The 20,766-nt window shown below is 45.6% G+C and overlaps 1 protein-coding gene across 13 annotated transcripts in view; it reads right to left on the reverse strand.

Moving 5' to 3' along the window:
- BUD13 (BUD13 homolog) overlaps window positions 1-20,766 on the reverse strand; it is a 678,491-nt gene that overhangs the window by 521,756 nt on the left and 135,969 nt on the right. The gene's annotated exons all lie outside the window — the stretch shown is intronic.

Below are 20,766 nucleotides of genomic sequence, written 5' to 3' on the forward strand. Positions count from 1 at the left end.
TCGGGAAGATTCTCCAGGGGCTGATGGACATTGCTGGGGGTCGGTGATGAGATGTGGCCGCACCCCTGCCCCCTTCCTCTAGCCTGGAATTAGCTGTGCCCATGGATCTATGGACCCAGCTGGCCCCTGCAGTCTGTAGGGACACTAAAGCCCTCAAACCTCCAGCTGACCATCAGGGCTGGCTTCGCATGGTTCTGCCTGAGCTTCGTAAGGGACCGGGGATAAGACTGCCTGGAGCAAGTGAGGGGATTTTATCGGAAGGATACAGAGGGAACCAGAAGGAGGAAGTACAGCCAGAGCTTGCAAGGAAGTGGAGAATAGAACCCGGGATGGTATTTGTGTCTTTCTGTCATTTTACAGTCTCTTCTCTGTGGCTTCATGTTCATAGTCTCGATCTCTCTCTCTCTCTCTTGCTCTCTCTCTCTCTCTCTCTCACTCTCTCTCTTTCTCATTGCATCTGTGAACTTATTTTTCTAGTGTCTCTCCCTAGAGACAGGCTTTCTTTGTATGTGATTCTAACTGGCCCACCCCGGTCCCAGGTTCTCCATCATCTCCGGTGTCCAGCATCCAACTGTGTCCCAATTCTCCATTTCCAGGAGAGAGTCTCCGCGTGGCCCAGCTTGGGTCAGGAATCCACGCCTCATCCGGGCAGCTATGCTGGTGTGGGGAGGGGAGGAGTGGGGGGAGGGCACGTGGCAGTTTCACGGCAGTCAGGTGTGAGGTTTCAGGGGGGTTCTCCCAGAAGGGGAGGCACGCCAGGTGGGCACGCTCAGAAGTGACTGCCATTACTTAACCTTTCTAAGGCTCGCTTCCCTTTGTGAAATGGAGATGCTGATAGAAGGAACGAGGTAACAGGGCCAAAAGCACTTTGTAACAGGCATTGTGCGGTGCAGGTAGTACCCCTCGGGCTCTCTCAATTTGTGCTGGAAGGCCCCTCCCCCGCCTCCCCTCTGAGAAGAAGCAGGTGGCCCCCTTTGGTCCTAAGCAAGGCCAGGCTGCAGAGGGGAGCAACAGCAGCCACCTGTGCGGTCGGTGCCACTTTTCCAGCCACCTGAAGGCAGCAGTCCACAAGAAAAAGGGGAAGGCCCACAGCACCCTGGGAGATGCCATGCATAATTGCTAATAAGCAGGCGTGACCGAGTCTTAACAATAATTAAAGTTACCAACTGAGAACTTGTCCATTTCGGGGTCTGATGGTTTTTCGGCACATTAAACATTACAGGGGTAATCACCTCCCACGCACTGGTGCCCAAGCAGCGGTCCTGTGCCTTGCCTGCTGACAGCGGGAAACTGCAGGCAGAGCCCCAAGCAGAACCTGGGAGGATCTCTTCCCCTGCTCTGGGGTTCCAGGCACAAAACACCATCAGACTGCTCCTCGCCAGCCCAGGTCAGTGCCTACGAGAGCTGGCCTCAGCCCAGATGGGATATAGCCAAGAGGTCCTGCTCTGGATCCCCAGGGCCTGGGGCCCCGGAGGTCTGAAAGAAGTCAAGCTCCCAGGCCAGGAAAGTCCCTCCAAAGTCCCCTGGCCACCTTTCCTCCGCTGACACCACGCTAAGCAAGGGCACTCCACGGCCCCTCACCACCACCTGCCCAGTAGACCTCCTGCCTAGTGGAACAGGACAGGTCCTGGACATTCAGCATAAACAGACTCTGCCATAACTGTGTTCACTGTGTTAGGTTGTTCTTATGTTTCTTCTTATTTCATACAATATGTGGGGTAGATTTTGTTATATCCATTTTGCTGCTGAGGAAATGCTGGCTCAGAGAAGCTGATGTATTTGCCCAGTACCACACAGCTCGAGAGGAGGTGACAACACTCAAACCCGTGTCTACATTCTCCAGTGCCTGTGCTCTTTAAGGAAACCCTCCCAGATGCATTGGCTAAACTCCCGTTTGTCTGACGATCCACACGTCCTAAGAAGTTGTTCTGGGCCAGAGGCAGGGCTTCTGGGACTACTGGCTTCATCTGAGGTGCAGCAGAAGTGGCTCTTAACCTGGAATTAAAAGGCCTGAGCCCCGAGTTGCTATTATGCTCCTCCTCACAGTACAAGCTTGAGCAAGTAGTTTAACCGTACTTATATATTAGTTTTCTCATCTGAGAAAGAGTATTTTCTACTTCACAGAATTTTTATGAGGAATCAAAAGAGACAGTACCTAAGACCTAGAAAGCTAAAAGCCATCATCATTCTTGACCTTCAGAGACCATCCTATGGGGACCAGCCCACAACACGTATGTGGACAAAAGTGCCAATAGGCCCTCCAAATGTTTCTGTGCATCCTAGTGACATGTATGTACGTATGTCTTCCTCTGTCCTGGGTCTCCTTGCATGCATGTGTGTCTGTGACCCCTCCCATTTCCTAGGAATGGAAAATCACTGACAGAGAGTTCCCTCCTATCCCGACTCCAGCACAGCTTCCAGCCAGAGGTAAAGTTATGATGCCATCTTCAATGAGCCCTCCCCACCTGCTCCTGACCCCCCATGCTGCTCCTGCGATGCCACAGGGCCCCTTACTCTGGCCCACCCCCAGCCCGCCCTCCCTGGGTGGTGGCCTTGCTCCAGACCTTTCCAATTCCCCTTCCAAGACATACCTAATTAGGGTACATCTCCTTTCAGCTAACATATTTGCATTTTACAAAGTCTTTTAAGCTTGTCTCAGACTCTCAAAGGTAATAGGTCTTTGCGAGAATGGGGACAAAATGGCCTGGAGCCCCTCAGAAACACATTTCTAAGTCTCTGCTTGAGTAGACCTGTATCCACACACAATAGTCTACTTGGCTTTTCCTGGCCCCTGTCCCATCATCAGGAAGCTAATCAATACCCCAGTGGTCTGTGAGCTCAGATTTACTGGTATCCGAAATGACATCATCTTAGAAATGACAGTGTCCACTCCATGGTTCCCAGGTTTTGGAAAGGTGCTGGTCATGGCCCTGGATTCCATCCCCTTATAGCTGAGTCTTGGACCTTGACTGGGCCCGGTCCAAGGTGCTGATGTTTTTCTTGGTTGCTACATTCCCTTTGTGCGTAACCAGTGCCCTCGTGGGCAAGAGGGCCCATCAACACAGAGCCTTCTCTGATGGTGGATCGAAGTGGGAAAGCCACAATCCAGATTTCCTTGTTAGTTTCAGTATTTCCCTCTGTGAAATGGGGTAAGAACAGTGACTCACAAGAGCCATTATGAGAATTGTATCTGATAACATATGGAAGCACAGGGCAGATACTCCTTTTCTTCTGGAGAATAACGGACCTATATCAACAACCTAGAAATCAATCTCTCAACTCTCTACAGGAGCAATCCACCTCCATTGCAAAGCTTTTCCTGGCACCTGTCCTACATCAGGAAACTAATCAATAGCTTTCCCCTGGGATCCCCACAGTGCAGTGCACATGCCTCCACTCCCAGCACTGGCTCACCAGCCTGCATTATATTTATCCATGTGCTCATCTGCCCTCCCCTCTGAACTGCAAGGTCCTCAAGGCTTGGGGCTGTGACTTAGCTAGGTACATGAACACATGGGTGCAGGCACACAGAGGACATGTGCTTTTGTGTAGCATGTCTAGGCCACTACCCTCCCGTCTGCCCCACTTAGGTTGCCCTGTCCCTGCCTGCCCCACCCTGTCTGTGCTAAGCCCGCTCATCTCCTACCTTCAGAGTCTCAGCCTACCCCACTCACTTGCACTAAATTTCTTCAAAACATTGTTACTTCCATCGCGAAGTGAGGTTGAGAATAACCTTGGATAGAACCTCTTGGTTCCTGGGGATAACTTTCAGATTACAAATGACATCCACCATACGGTAGGTATCACCCCACCGTTTTCACCTTCTGCATTTCCATCCTGTTTCTCTCCTAGTTCCCACAGGCCCCGCTCCCTTGCCCTGGACATGTTGCCTTCCCTGTGTCAGGCTGGGCTGGATCCTCCTAGAAAAATTCCTGGTCAGGCCTCTGCCACCATCCTTTCCACTTCCCCTACAAACGAGACGGAGTCTCTTGAGTGGGGTGCCCAGGTTTACACCGATGTCTGCGCAGGGAACAGCATGTCAGGAAGCTGACTCTAGGGCAGCCTGAGCCACCTCGCCCCCAGGGAGGCAGAGGAGCTGCAGTTGCCTGGCATCACCTCCCGTGAACGTCTCAGCAAGCTGCCCTCCCAGCCTCATCCCCTCTGCCTCTGCTATTTGTTGCCACTGCCATGGCCTCTCCTGCTTAAGAGAGCCCCTAACAGGTCCAGCCCAGGCCCCAGTGGCCTCAGATCTCTCCCAGCCTATGGCCTTCCTCTTCCCCTTTCTTCCTCCTGTCCCTCCTTCTTAGGCAAAATCCCAGTCTTGCTCCTCGTGCAGAAACGGAAGCATCTACCAGGATTTCAAAGGACAAATGTGCAGGAAGCCAAATGACACGAGGTTTTCCTCTCCTACCCTTTGATAAATTCCTTGCCTGATCCAGCAGTCTTTCAATTAGGTGGATTAAACTGTAATGGAGACCTCTGGGGGAGAGGGAGGAGCTGCGTGGGTGAGACAAGTTCTGTCACAATGAAGTGACGGCTCCGGGGAGGGGGGGCACTACCCCACCCCCAGGAGGCCAGACTGCTTCCTTCACTGTGAGCACCTCATGCACCTCCTAGTAAGTCCAGCTCTTTACAGCTTGCAACATCCTCATGCTCATTATCTCATTTGCTCTTAACAGGACATTTCGAGGTATCTATCACAATCCCTATTTTATCAATAATAAAACTGAGGCTTGGAAAGTAGGTGACCTAAAGTCACATAGCAGAGCTTGATCCTGGGCAGTCAGGGGGCTCCCCATCGCACAAGCCACAAAGTTCCCAGAGAGTTGAGAGGGCAGAGGCACCCTTGAATGCGCATAACTGAAAGTTAGCCAAGTAATCCCATGAGATTTCAGAAAACATGATGCCTTTTCTGTAGAATTTGAAGGTAATGTGCTCTAGACTCCACAGAGAGAGCATCCTTGGTTTGCCCAGCTCCAATGCTAAGATGAGACATAGCCAGCGAAGGATAGCACAGGGGTAAAGCTGCAGTAAGTGATGCTGATATGGAGGAGTGTTTTTCCATGGGCTCCACCCTGGTTTTTTCTGATGAAACTTCGGTACAGAAAAGGGTCCCTTGAAGGCAGATGGCTGGCACAGATGAGATAATAGGCCATTGCCTATGTGGAAACTGAGGCCCAGAACTGGAAAATGACTTGCCCAGGGGTCAAATGATAAAACTAATAAAGATCTTGAAACAGGACACAGGTCTCCCAACATCCACTCCTGGACCCTCTGCACAGCTCCATACATTGGGTCAAAATGCTGAGCTCTGGGGGAGATGACTTAGCAGGACCTAGGAAAGACTCTGGAAGGTTGAGAAATCTTCCCAATGTAGGCATTATTTGGATGAGATCTTTTAAGCACTCTTTATTGTATAAAACAAAATAACTTCCAAAATTTCAAGGCCACTTTTTACTTAAATTCTTGAGCATCTATTACATGCAGGGTGCTGTATAGCAGGTATGAAGGGAGAGAGGAGAAAAGAAAAAGACATCGTCCAATCCTTATGAAGTGTACTATTTAAAGACAGATGCACACTTATTCATTCCATAAACATTCACTGAGATTCCACTAAGGATGGTCTGTATGGATAAGATCCCCATCTTCTGGGAGTTTACATTCTGGTGGATAATCATAGCTTATTAAGCGTTTACTACATGCTGCAGACTCTGCTAAATGCTTTATCTATATTATCTTGTATCATCTGCACAAGAGGTCTGCGGATGCTCACTTTATGGATAATGAAACTTGAGATCCAGAAAAGTGAAGACCTGTGCCCGAGTCCAGTTATTCAAACAACTTGGGATTTGAACCCTGGCAGCTTAACTTCAAAGACTGCACTGTTACTTGTTTTATTACTGCATTCTATTAGTGTGGGGAAATATACATATATATACCCACACTTGGGAAATATATATATTTCCCCACACATTTTATATATATATATCCTCCCAGGTGTGGGTACATAAACCACCTGTTCCCTAAGCTGACAATGTGCCTGGTCACGCGTCCCTGAGGTCTTGATGAACCATCACACCTTCACGCTAGTTTACAGGCCTATCATGTTCATATTTGGATTTGGCCCTCTGAGGCCTCACTATACTTTATCCTGGTAATGATTTATTGTTTTAATTGAGACTTTACTTAGGTAGAACTCACTGCCACATTCACGAGGGGTCCCAAGCCCCTCAAGTCCAAGGCCAAGGTTGGTCCAAGCCAGCTCTTCCTCCCTAGCTCTTCTGATTATAGCCATGGAGTGACAGAAAGCTGCAAGCAGTCCCAGGGGGTGGGGGGGGTCCCCTCCAGAAAGGCAAACGGCCTTGTATTCCATGGAGTTTGCCCTGACACTCAGTGGCCTTTGGGTTAGTGAGTGAGTGCAGTGCTCAGATAGGTCAGTGCTGTGAGGAATGGAGGCAGGGGTGAGTGCATGGGGGACCCAGGTGGGCAGAGGTGAATCCTGTCACTGCAGGGGAGCAAGCCTGTGACAGCGGTTTAGCAGATCTAAAGAGCAGCCCAGCTCCCCCTCATCAATCCTGACATCTTTGTTTCCCCAGGCAGCAGCACCTGTCCATCTGCCAGGCCAGGCCCTACCCTGCCCATCTTCTTCCCTGGTAGCCAGTGCCAAAGAAGTGGCTATATGACAGTGAGATGGAGAGCCGAGGAGAGCAAAATTCCTGCACCATGACAGAGGCCAGAGATAGGGAGTGGAGGTCTTCTTGACAAGCCAACATTTTTCTACTATGTGCAGGCCATGACAGAGGCCAGAGATAGGGAGTGGAGGTCTTCTTGACAAGCCAACATTTTTCTACTATGTGCAGGTCCTAGGCCAGTCCATCTGGGGGGTTTGGAAAGGAACAAGACTCAATCCAGTCCTATAAGGGTTCCAGTCCAGTCAAAAGCTGAGAAAGCAATACCATCAGCTACAAACAATTTACCACAGGATTACAGGAAACAGCCATCACTCCTAGCTCAGAGGCATCAGGAAGGCTTCATGGAGGAAGCGACTCTGAGATGGGCCTTGAATGATGGGTAGGGTTTTGACAGGCAAGGGAAACACTAGAGCCAAAGAAGAGAAGCAGAAAAGCATGAGGTGTCTGAGGATTCTAGGAAATCAAATTGAACCATAAGACAGAGGAGGTGTAACTAGAAAGTTAAGTTGGTACCCAGTGGTGTGTCATGGCCTGTGCACATAGGCTAGAAAAAGAACTTTCCAGATTCAAAGCAAGGTAAAGAAAAGGCAAGTTTATTGAGGCAAGAGACGCTATTAACACAGCAGACCAACTTGCTGATAATTAGGTGGAGCCAAGCCTGGGCACACAGTTGTGTGTGTTTTTATAGCCCAGAGACAAAGGAGAGAGAGGAGAGGTCTTGCCATACACCTGCTAACCTTCTGATTAGCTGAGGAAAGATGGGGTCTTCTGATACTCTTGCTGGTTGGTTGGGGGCATTTAATGCTCCTATAGGGGTGGGGTTAGGAGTGGGCCACATACCTTTCTAGTAGGGGCAGGAAGTGGTAGGCCAGTTTCCTGGGGTGGGGAGGTCCTCAGGAACATTGTAACAATTACAGTGAGACGGGTGGGATGATAAGGGTCTGGTGATTCTTACCTCGGCCAGAGGCTTTTTGAATGTTATCTCCTTGGAGAGGCCTGGAAGGTCTTAGATGCCAGGAGATGCAATTTTTCTTTATTTAGAAGATAATGGGAATCCATTAAAGGTATTTGATTTGGGTAATGACATGGTCAAAACTGGGGGAATGACCAAGAGGCAACAAGAGAGAGGTCTACTGGAGGAAGAACCACCGGACTTTACGGCTCCCTAGGCAGGAAGCAGAAAACCCAAAGGAGTGTATCATTTAGGATGAGGTATGGCCAAATATAACAGAAACCCATGATCTAGTGCTTGTCCCTCAGGAAGTCTGGAGGAAGCCAGGCTAGGGTTGACATGGCAGCTCCAGATATACCACAGACCCAGGCTCCTTCTCTTGCTGTTCTCACACCCTAGCATATGGCTTCCATTGCCAAGGTCACTTCATGGACCAAAACAGCTGCTGAAACCTCTGCCTTTGTTTCTACATTTTAGGCAACAGGAAGAAGGAAAGAAGAGAAAGCAAAAATCTCCCTCTGGAGTTCCTGTCGTGGCTCAGTGGATAACGAATCCGACTAGGAACCATGAGGTTGCGAGTTCGATCCCTTGATCTTGCTCAGTGGGTTAAGGATCCGGTGTTGCCGTGAGCTGTGGTGTGGGTCACAGACATGGCTTAGATCCCACGTTGCTGTGGCTCTGGCATAGGCTGGCAGCTACAGCTCTGGTTCAACCCCTAGCCTGGGAACCTCCATATACCATGGGAGCGGCCCAAGAAATGGCAAAAAGACAAAAAAAAAAAAAAAAAAAAAAAATCTCCCTCTGATGACCCACCTCCCTTTAAGGAACCTTCACACTTTCTCTTACATCATTTCCTCTCACATCTCACGGACCAGAATTTAGGCACATGGTCAATACTAGCTGAAAAGGGGGGTGGGAAATGGAGTCTTCTAGATGGACTCGCTGTGCCATGAATACAATCAGGATTTGTTCCCTAGGGAGAAAGAAGAGATGGAGGGCAGGCAGTAGTCTCTGGCACAGCAATACCTCTGAGACTGTCAGAGCTGGGGCCTGGGAGGATAATGCGCCGAGGGGTAAAATAGGGAAATCCAAAGGAACGGAAGGTTTGGGGGTGAAGACGGAGGCTGGTTCTGACACCAGAGAAAAGACATCTGTTGCGGGGTTCCAGTTCCACCATCAGCCAGGGACTCCCACTGGCATCCACCTTTCTTGGGGTCAAGCTTTGGGGATAACCCTCAGCTACAGAGAGAAAGTGGAGATGAAGAGATGGGAATGAGGGCTTGGGAGACCAGAATCCCTGTCCAGAGCTGGGCAGGGTGGGGGACATAGGCTCTGCCTCATTACACGGGGCAGGGGGCGGGGCACAGGCTGACACCACCTGTCAAGAGCTACACATCTGCAGGAGGAAACCAGGTAAAAGGGACTCGGGTCACAGACAGAGGCAAATACAGTGCACAGGATGGGAGCTCCCTCCAGGAAGGCTTCCCCAGAGTGAACTGCAACACAGGGTGCTCCTCTGCCTCACAATGAGCCCACCAAGCAGGCTGAACAAATCGCCCTGCCCCAGGACACCTCCCAGGGCTTGGCCACACTCCACGTGACATCTCTGTGAGAGAGCTAGAGACACGGGGGGCGGGGGCTTGGATAGCTGTTTTCAATCTCCTCTCTCCTCCCTCATTCCAGCAAAGGACGTGGGGCCCACAGGTTGAATGCCTTCTAGCAAAACGCATGTTCTCTGTGTACAAATGAGTGTGATGAGCATCCCCTCTTCTGTTCCCACTCAGATTAGCTATTTCTTTTTCGAAACCAACTCTGATCTTGAAATACTTCTGCTCACTTCAACATTTTGTCTTACACCATAAATCTCTGGGCTTTCCCAAATGTCTAACATACCAGATGTCCTTTCCCCCTCCAGTGCCAATGAACTGTTAGTGGCTATCTGAAATGCTGTGTTGAGAAGGATGCTGAGGACGCTCCTTGACTCCCTGGGAAAAAGTGCTATAATCACGTTTGAGGTCTGCTGTGGGAAAGCAAGGCAGGACAGTGAAGCCACTTCCCAGCTAATTGCCATCCCTGGTTTAGCACTTAACAGGTACTTAATAAGTGTTTATTAAATTAATGCATGTGCTCCAGTGGGTCAGTCAAAGGAAGAGTCATCCTTCCTCTCTGTAACTACCTCCCCCAGCCTGGGTCTGGAATGACCATGTACTGGTTTACCCCAAACCATAGGCAGATGTCCAGGCAGAGTGATGTCTAGAAAGATTTTCTGGACTATTAAGGGCAGGATTCTTGACAGGCAGCATGCCTTTGCCTCTCTGAGAGATTTTCTTCCTGCAACCCAGGCTCTGATACCTTGACCAGAGTTCCATGTCAGTCTGAGGTAGTCCTGAGGCCAGAAAGGGTGGTCTCAGGAAAGGACAGCCAGGCCTCTGTTCCCTGAGACTCTAAGTGGAGAAAGACAATCCTCAGGAGCCCAAAACTTGAGGGTTCATGAGAAAACCACATATAGGGTGGCACAATTGCCACACCCCTAAATCCATCTATCAGGCTATTACAAGAGGTCACCCATTTCCCCCCCAGTCTTCTCCTAACAACCATCAGGCCTCTCAGCTGGCAGGGTGCTGTTCCCCAGCTTTACGGAGCATCTCACACCCCCATCCCAATCACCCCACCCCACTGCCACCCCAGGCCAGGCTGAGTGCAGCCTCGTGCTCCACTGGGCAGACTGGCGTGCTCTGCCTTAACTCTCCTGAGCCCTCCAACGTTAGCCAGCTAACGAGAACGGATCTGACAGAGCAGGATTACCCACTCGGAGGGAGCTGAGTGATTGTGTTTACTCCCAAACCTGGCCCTATTTAGTGGTCTGTGTGCATCATTAATCTTCTTCCACAATCCGTTCCCCATCTGCTCCCACTTTTTAATGAACTGCCACTTGTCGCACTCAATAAAATCAGCACTTTGCGAGAATTTCAGCAACGATGGACGGATGGGGGAAGGCAAGAGGCAGCCAGAGCAGGCGATGGGGGAGAACGAGGGAGAAAACTAAGGGGGGCTGGGCAAGAAGGCAGCAATAGAGATATCCCCGTGGGTTCGGGAACAGCGTCCGATCTTCATGGGCAAATGAATCACAGCACGCCTAGTCCTCTGGGCAGCCTTGCCCCCAAGCAAGGCACTAATAACCACATCAGACCAGGGCACTGGCAATTCTTACACTGCACTATGTCAGGCTGGGTTTGATCCGAGCAAGCCTGCTTTACACAATTATTTTCCTGGTTGTGGATAGCGCAGGAGGCACAGGGATGGAGTTTTCCAGACGTGGCTGCCAGCTCTGGGGATTCATCCGATACCAGGCTATTACCTCCTGATTACTTGACTTGGCAGTCAACCTGCTCTGAGCTGCGAATCAACAGCAGGGAGGGTGCATGGGGAAGCTGAGGCTGCAGATTGCACTCTTCAATCACGTGTCAGAGGTGTAATGAGGGCTCCTAGGCGGGAGAGGGGTGGTGGAGGAGGGTGAAACGGGGGTCCCTGCTCTATTTGGGAATCTCGGGGCTGGACAGGTCCCCACAAGGGTCATCTAGTTTGAGGTCCAAGAAGAAAACTGAGGGTTCAAAAGGCAAAGGGGTTTTCCCAAGGTCACCGCATCAGTCCCCCAGTGTTGCTCTAACAAACTACCAGAAATGAGGTGCCTGTGACACAACAGACATTTATTTCTCACAGTTCTGGAAGTTGGGAAGTTTAAGATCAAGGTTCCAGCAGCTTTGGTGTCTGGTGAGGGCTCAACTTCTGGTTCATAGATGGCCCTTTTCTCTGTGGCCTTGCCTGACTGAAGGAGCAAGCGAGCCCTCTGAGGCCTCTTTCATAAAGGCGCTAAATCCCATTCATTAGGGCTTTACTTTTAGTCAGCCTTCCAAGGCCCCATCTCCTAACATCATCACATTGGGCATTAGTATTTAACACATTGAGCATTTTGGGGAGGAAGCCAAAGATTCAGTCTATGACTGTCACACAGTGGCCATCAGCACATGGACCATTTGGGTAGTAAGGTCTGGGAGTCAGGCTCTGCCTTCTTGGGGACCCCACCCCTCCACATCAGACCCTCTCCATGAAGGCTCAGCCCCATATAGTTTCTAGACAGATGCAGAGCTGGGCAGGGAGGTATTAGGACCTAGAAGGAGTCTTGGCCACATAGATCCAGGTGTCTAAGGAGCCTGGGCCTCCATGTGCCCTTCGAGTCAATGGCTGTCCCTCTCTCTCAGTCTGGGCCAAGGAGCTCCTGCCTCAGGGTTTGGTCATTCATGGGGCTATGCACAGGGGTGAACCCCTGTCACACCACAAGGTACTGACACACAGGCCAGATGTACACCCTGCCTACTGCTCAAGGGGTTTCCCTTCCAGTACTTCAGTTTCCCTCCAGGACCCTGACAAATCGGATTCTGCTCCTGGGGCCCCACAATACTGCATGGTTTTGCATCCCCCACCACTAGACTGGTAAGTCTATCAGGCAGGGCCTTGAAGTGTCCTATTCCTGGCATTATCCCTGGCATCCAAAATAGGGCCTAGTAGTTATCCAAAAACATTTATTGAAAAAGAAGATGACTAGATGGATGAAACAAAGGTCCAGAATCACAGCACTTTGCACATCATCTGTCTTTGGGGCCCTGGAGGCTCCTTCCTGTCCTCTCATCTTCTTGGTCTCTCTAAGGCTGCCCCCAGGACCCTCTCAATACTGAGTGCTGAGTGAGGGTGCATCCTGAAGCAGCATCCTTCTCCCAAGCCCGGCCCTCTCCAGGACTACTTTCTCCCAGGCCTCACTCACCAGTGCTCCCCCCGCCGCCCCGGCCTCCCTCACTCAAAGCTGAGTCACCAGATGTGTGAGAGGAGAGTGATCCTACTCACAGTGTTTGCTCCAGTCCTCAGAGTCGCCCCCACCTGGCTTCCTCCACACAGCCCTGCAGCTGCCCACTCCCCTTCAACTTGGGCACCCTGGGCTCAGAAACAGTGTGTCTACCCCCCAGATTGTGCCCACACCTGTGAAAGGAAGTATCCCTTGAGGCAATGGATCCCTGGACAATCACAACAAGAGGGGACAGAAAGGAAAGTCAGAGTGCCAACTCCCATCTGCCGAAAGGCAGTGAACGATCATGGACCTGTGGCTCCCTTCACAACCCCGACCTTGGGGACATTACAAAAGCAAAAGGGAGAAACACAAGCAAGAATGTAAGAGTGCACATGAGGCAGAGAAAGCCTAACATTGCTTTGGGAAAGAGACTTCTGCTCATCCTTTCATCATGTGGAGCAGAAAACAGCAGAGCAAGCCCAGGGTAGGCAATCAGAAGAGGTGGATCTCGAGAGCCCCCCAATCTCTCTCTCTCTCTCTCTCACACACACACACACACACACACACACACACACACCATAGAGACTAAGATTAAAATTTAAGGCAGGTTCACTGGGGGTCCAGGTCACCCAGCAGTTGGAGCAAGGGACGGTGGTGGTCCATGGGCAGTGACTGATGTTGGCTGTGCTATCAGAGTTCCGCACACTGATGTGCACTTATTCATCCTCCCACCCCACACACCCTAAACCCACCTGAACTGGTACCAGGTGATTTCCCTTCCTGGATCACTCATTTCACTTGGTTTCTAACTTTAGATTTTCTTTCACTTATTGTTGAATTAGCAGGTGCAACAAAACCACAGACAAGTGTGCCCATCCCAGTTGCCTCTTAACTCAAAAGCTTAAAATATATTTCTGAATTATGTACATTAAAAAAGAATTTCAAGGTAGCTTATAAACAAAATAAGACAAACTAAATTTTTTTCACCTATAATCTTAAAAAGTTGTATTATCCTCAGATTGACATGTAGGAATTGCTCAACAAATATCTATTAAGTTTAATCAAAATGAGAGAGAAAGGGGGAAGAAAATTCAATAAAAGTTTCTCTGTGAGATTTTTTTCTTTCTTTGTCAACGTGTTTCTTAACTTTGATCACAATTAAGAAAAAGAAATTCATCTGTATGTGTAACAGCCAAGATGGGTGACACCTCTGGAGAATACAAGTTCACAGAGGAAAATAATAAAATATCTTAGAAGGGCAACACTTATTAAAAAAAAAAGATTAGAAACTAGAGCAGACAAAAATGGAATTAAAAGACTAGACAGAAAAAAGCAATTTAAAATAACTTCACATAATAATGATTCTCTAAGAGATAAGGGGAGGTCCTGGTGAATGGAGTAGGATGCGGCATTGGGAAATTCCAGGATGAAAAACATCATATTTGATATAAAGAAGTCAGTAGATGAGCTGAATAGCAGAATAGATTTAGCTAAAGAACAAACAGGTGAACTGAAGATTATACTGATGCTAAACAGCACCATAAAAAGTTATAAAACATATAAGAAAAGTAAAGATATTATAATGCTTAGAAGTAGAAATGTCAATACATGTTTAACAGGAGTCCTCCAGAGAGAAGAAAATGAACAGAGGGGAGAAATAATTCGAGGAAAAACAATTGAGAACTTCTCAGAATTAAAGAAAGTTGAAAGGCCTCAGGATGAAATAGTGCCTCATATAGGAAGGATTAGAGGAGTGGGGAAACCAGACATTTTATAGAGTAACTTAACATAAAAAGTAAAGAGTAAAATTTTTAAATCTTCCAAAAAGAAAATAGCAGATGAACTACATATGAATAAGATTAACTTCAGGCTTCTCAACAGTGATTCTAAATACGAAGAAAAGCAATACAGTAATATTTTAAGTGTTGCAGGAAAAAATATTTAAACCTAGAATTTTATATCCAAGTAACTCTTATTTAAAAATAAGATGACATTTTCACTGCTGTGGCTCACCTTTCTGCTGTGGTATAGGTTTAATCCCTGGCTGGGAACTTCTACATGTCATGGGCATGATCAAAAAGAAAATAATAATAGTAATAAAGTTACTAGATGACGTGGAGATCTCTGGTGGCCTAGCAGTAAAGGATTTGGCATTGTCATTGCTGTGGCTCAGGTTTGATTGCTGGCCCTGGAACTTCTGCATGCTGCAGTCACAGCCAAAAATAAATAAATGAATAAATAAATAAATAAATAATACAATTAATTAAAGTGTATGCTGGGAAATATATGGGTAAACAAGGAAAAATAATTGAAACAAGAGTACATCCTCCACAATCCACCACAAAGATTTTAAGTAAGCCTAACCTGGTGGTAGGACAAGGTTAGAACCATGAAAAGTGAAAAGTGCATGTTGAGGACAATATTTAGTGAAAGAGAAAAACATGGATCTAATTCAGAACTTAAGGGGAAAAAAATGTTATCAGAAATCTTAATAGGGCAACTACCAGAAAAACTAAAAATAGAAAGAATTTCTCTTGACCAGTCAGCTTTTGCAAAGTTACACTGCAGTAACAAGCAACCCCATCTTGAAGGCTTAAAACAATAAAAGTTTATTTCTCATTCAGACATTGGCTGCAGGCCAGGTACTGCAGGTGTGTTTCATATATCTTCCCATTTCAGAACCCAGCTGAAGAAGCAGGTCTTATTTCTGCCTCATAGCAAAGAAAAAAGTACAACAGGGGAGCCACATCATGGTACTTAAAGTTTCTGCTCCGAAATGTAGACAGATTTTTTTTGACTCATATTCCATTTGTCAAGCAAATCTCAAGCCATTTCTGATGTTAATGGGATACGAAAGCATAAGCAGCTCACAGGGAAATGCTGCAAGTCACATCACAAAAGGCAGGGATGTGAATTTTCTTAATAAAGCAAATCCCAGAAATACAGTTTCTGTAAGGAATATATGTAAAAATAAAATTTAGCTTTCCAGTCTGGATAAAATGGTATAGACCCATTTCCCTTCTCCTCCCCAAGTGCAATGGGGAGGAAATAATGACAGAAGCTATGAAAGGAGACCTCTGAAATAAGGTAAGAAGGGATACAAGTTTGTGGCCCTCAGACCAGAGGCACAACCAACAACAAGAAGGCAACCGGACCCACCAGTTCCTAAACCCCAACCTAGTGAGAGAAGGCAGCCCAGCAGGCTAGTTTCTTCCCCCAAATCAAAGAGAAGTTCATGTGACATCAGGTAAGCCCAACACCACTTGGCGAGGGTGACTGATGGGGAGCCACACCAACAAAAAGAGGCCACTGAAAGTACTGTCCTACTTTGCTGGGCCTGAAACACCCTTTGACACTGAGAGACATCCTGGCCCAGCCTGGGTTTCCCCTTCCACCTCCTCAAGGCAGCAAGAGCTTAGACCAGTGAGATCCTTAGCAGCACCAGATAAACCAAACAGACCGAAATAATACTAGAAAGGCTCTGAAAACCTTACTGTCAATAGAAAAACCACCTACAAATACAGGCCAGAATTTATGTGCTGAAAAGCTAAAAGAGTTTACACAGGGCCCTGAGACTCATAACATAATATATAAAATGTCCAGGAAACAATTTAAAAATCACCTGTCATACCAAGAATCAAGAAAAATCACTATGTGAATTTTAAAAGGCACTCAACGACACCAACACTGAGATGAATCAGATGTTGGAATGACCTGAGAAGATAATTTTTTTTAAAGAAGCTATCGTAAAAATGCTTCAACAATCAATTACAAATTCTCTTGAAACAAATTTTAAAAATAGAAAATCTTAGCAAAGATTAAAGTTGTTTTTATTTTTTTTAAAGAACCAGCGGATATTACAGAATTTAAGGAAAACTTCATTGGGTGAGCTCAGTGGTAGAGAAGATGATAGAGGATAAAATCAGTGAACTCGAGGACAAATAAATTGATTTCACCCAATTGGAACAGTGGAGAAAAAGTAGAAAAAAATGAGCTGAGCCTCCAGGATGTGGGGGATAATAACAAAAGATCCAACATTCACATCATCACAGCCCCAGAATAAAAGCAGAAGAGAGTGGGGCTGAAATATTCTTTAAAGAATTAGTGGCTGAAAACTCTTCAAACATCGCCAGAGACACAAACCTATAGACCCAAGAAGCTGGGCAAACAGAATAAACTCAAAGAAATCCATGCCAAGAAACATCATAATTAAACTTCTGAAAACCAAAGACAAATCAAATTCTTGAAAGCAGCCAGAGAGAAATAACACATGGCCTATTGGGGAACACCAATTCAAATCCACCAAATGACAGGGGGTTTTTCATCTGAAATCATGGAGGGCAGAAGGATGTGGAACAGTATTTTTCCAATGCTGAAAGAAATGAACTATCAACTACAAATTCTAGTCCAGGAAAAGTATCCTTCAGGAATGAAAGGAAAATAAAGATATTCTGAGACAAAGGAAAACAAAAAGGTTTTGCTACCAGACCCCAGACCAACACTTAGAGACTGACAAGAGAAATGTTTTCAAACAGAAAGAAATGATTGTTTAAAAAAAAATCTTGGAGCATTAGGAAGGAAGAAAGAACAATGGATAGAACAGAAATTTATTCCAGGCATTCCTCATATTTGATAACTGAAACAAAAATTATAATACTACCTAATACTCAAGCTCCTGAAATTTGGAGAATCCATCCAAACATTTAAAGAATAACTAATTCCACTTTTATATAGCCTCTCCCAAAAAGAGAAAAAGAGGAAAAATTTCCCAAATGTATGAAGCCAGTGTTACCCTGATAACAAAACCAGACAAAGAAAATACAAAAAAGGAAAACTACACCAGTATCTCTCACAAACCTAGATGAGCAAAATGGCTAAGTGAATCCAACAACATATAAAAAGAATTGCACATCGTGATTGAGTGGGATTTATTCCAGGTATGCAAGGCTAGTTCAATATTCAAAAATCAATCAGTGTAGTCCACCATATCAGTAAGATGAAGAAATATAATTCGATCATACCAGTTGATGCAAAAAAAAAAAAAAAAAGCATTTGACATAATCTAACATCCATTCATTAGCAAAACTCTTAGCAAATTAGGAATAGAGGGCAATGACCTCAACTTCATAATAAGCATTTACAAAAAACTTTCAGCTAGCATCACACTTAATGGATAATGGCTGAATGCTTTCTCCCTAAGAGAAGAAGTGAAGCAAAGACATCCACTATCATCACTTTTATTCAACATAACGCTACAGGTTCTAGTCACTGAATTAGGCAAGAGGAATAAAGATACAAAGTGCATACAGATTTAAAAGAAAGAAATAAAACTGTTATCTCTATTTACAACAGTTACAGAAGCCATCATATAGAAAATCCCAAGAAATCTACGGAAGATTCCTAGAACTAATAACAGAAAGATAAAAGGTAAAACACACAGAAGTCAATATTATTTTTTACATACTAACAATGAGCATGCAGAAACAGAATTTTAAAGCGCAATACTGGAGTTCCCACTGTGGCCCAGTGGGTTAAGAATCTGACTGCAGTGCTTCAGGTTGCTGGGGTGGCACAGGTTCAATCCCCAGCCTGGCACAATGGGCTAAAGGATCCAGAGTTGCCACAGCTGCAGCGTAGGTCACAGCTGTGGCTCAGATTCAATCCCTGGCCAGGAAACTTCCTTATGCCACAGGTGTGATGATAAATAAATAAATAAATAAATAAATAAATAAATGCACACTACTATTTACAACCACTTCAAAGAAAATGAAATATTTAGGTATAAGTTTAACAAAAATATGTGCAGGATCTGTATCCTGAAAAATACAAAAGGCTGATGAAATAAATAAAAGAAGACCTAAATAACTGGAGAGACATGTGAGGTTCATGAATTGGAAGACTCAACATAGTAAAGACATCAATCCTCTTGAAATTGATTGATAGGTTTAATACAACTCCTATGAACAAGGTTTTTTGGAAACATAGAACCAGTAAGATGAGAGAAAGAAAGCGAGGTTATAAGGAATTGGCTCACCTGATTATGGAGGCTGAGAACTCCCAAAATGCTCAGCCGGCAAGCAGGAGACCCAGGACAGCCAAATGTACAGTTCCTGTCTGAGTCCAAGTCTGCAGACAGGGAAAGTCTGACGTCCCAGCTTGAGAACAATAAGGCAGAGAGAGAGAAAATTCTCCCTTATCAGTCTTTTTGTTCTATTCATGCCTGCCTTCGGTGGTTTGGATTAGGCAAACCCATGTTAGGGGAGGGCAATCTATTTTACTCATTCTAGGGATTTAAGTGTTAATCTCATCTGAAACACCCACAGACCCTAACAGACACACCCAGGAAAACGGTTAACCAGATATCTGGGCAGGTTGACATATGAAATTAACTGTCACAGTAGACAAGCTTATTCTAAAATTTACAGCTGGCCCTCCATATCCACCAACGTGGAACCCACAGCTATGGAAGGCTGATTGTACCACACCATTTGATATAAGAGATTTGAACATCCAAGGATTTGGGTATCTATTGGTGGGGAGAGTGGCCTGAAACCAATCAGTGCCCTGTAGATAATGAAGGATGACTGTATGTAAAAAAGCACAGGCTCTTGAATCACTGAAACAATTCTGACACAGAACGAAGTGAGAGAAATCATCCTCCCTGATATTGAAATTTACTTTATAGCGACAGTAATCAGGACAATGTGGTACGAGCAGAGAGATAAACACATAGATCAAGGGAACAGAATAGAGAACCCAGAAATAGACCTACATAAATATGCTTAAATAATTTTTTAAAAAATTTTTGTTGTTGTTGTGTTTAGTTTTTAAGGCTGCCCTGCAGCATATGGAAGTTCCCACTAGGGGTCAAATCAAAGCTGCAGCTGTGGTCTTCACCACAGCTATGGTGACAGCACATCCAAACTACATCTGTTACCCTGCAGCAAAGCCACTTAATCCACTGAGGGAGGCCAGGGATCAAACCCGCATCCTCACAGATACGATGTGGGGTTCTTAACCCACTGAGCCACAACAGGAACTCCTGCTTAAGTGGTTTTTGACAAAGATACAAAAGCAATTCAATGAGGAAGAATTCGTATTCTCAAAAAATGATGCTGGAACAACTGGGTGTCCATAAGCAAAAAATGAACTTTGACCTAAACTTCACATCTTATACAAAATTAACTCAAAATGGATCATGAATTTAAGTGTATAGTATAAAACCATAAAACTTTTCTCTCTCTCTCTCTCTCTCTCTTTCTCTCTTTTTGGGGGGGCTTTTTAGGGCCATACTTGCAGCATATGGAGATTCCCAGGCTAGGGGTCAAATCAGAGGTGGAGCTGCTGGCCTGTACCACAGCCATGGCAACGCCAGATCCAAGCCGCATCTGCGACCTACACCACAGCTGAGGGCAATGCCGGATCCTTAAACCATTGAGCAAGGCCAGGGATTGAACCCGAAATCTCATGGTTTCTAGTTATAATCGTTTCTGCTGTGCCACAGCAGGAACTCCTAAAACCATAAAACTTTTAGAAAAAAATAAAAATTGGAGAAAACTGAAACTAGCATGACATAAATCAACTATTCTTTAATTAGAATTATTAATAAAAAAATTAAAGTAGGAGAAAAATATTCTGGTTTTAATCTGGGTAAAGCATTCTCAGATTTGATATCAAAAGTAATATCTGTAGAAAGAAAACTTGATAAATTAAACTTCATAAATACTAAAAACTTTTGCTCTATGCTAGTCTATGTGACGTGCTACATGATGGAAACATATCTGCAAATCACATATCCAATAAAGGACTAGTATTAAAAAAAAATACACACATCACACAATTAAAAAAAAATAATGCTGGAACATTTGGATGCCCACAAGCAAATATATAGTTAGAAAATAAGCAAATGACGTGAACAAACATTTCACAAAAGAGGACAACCAGATGGCAAAGGCACAGGAAAATATGTTTAATATCATTATCCATCAAAGAAATGCAAATTAAAACCACAATGAGATGTCACTATATACTTCTCATAATGACTAAAATAAAAAACAGAAACAACACCAAATGCTGGTAAAGATGTGGAGAAACTGGATCACTTAGACATTGCTGGTGGGAATGCAAAATGGCATAGCCACTTGGGAAAACAGTTTCTTATAAAACTAAACATGCAATTACCATATAACCCAGCGATTCCACTCTTGGGATTTATCTCAGAGAAATAAAAATTTATGTTCACAAAAAAAGAATACACAAATGTTAATAACATCATAGTATGT

This window comes from Sus scrofa, chromosome 9 (assembly GCF_054392235.1).
Source record: "Sus scrofa isolate SSC_HxYL_T2T_F1_AM1 chromosome 9, Sscrofa_HxYL_maternal_Yorkshire_Landrace_v2.0, whole genome shotgun sequence".
NCBI lineage: Eukaryota > Metazoa > Chordata > Mammalia > Artiodactyla > Suidae > Sus > Sus scrofa.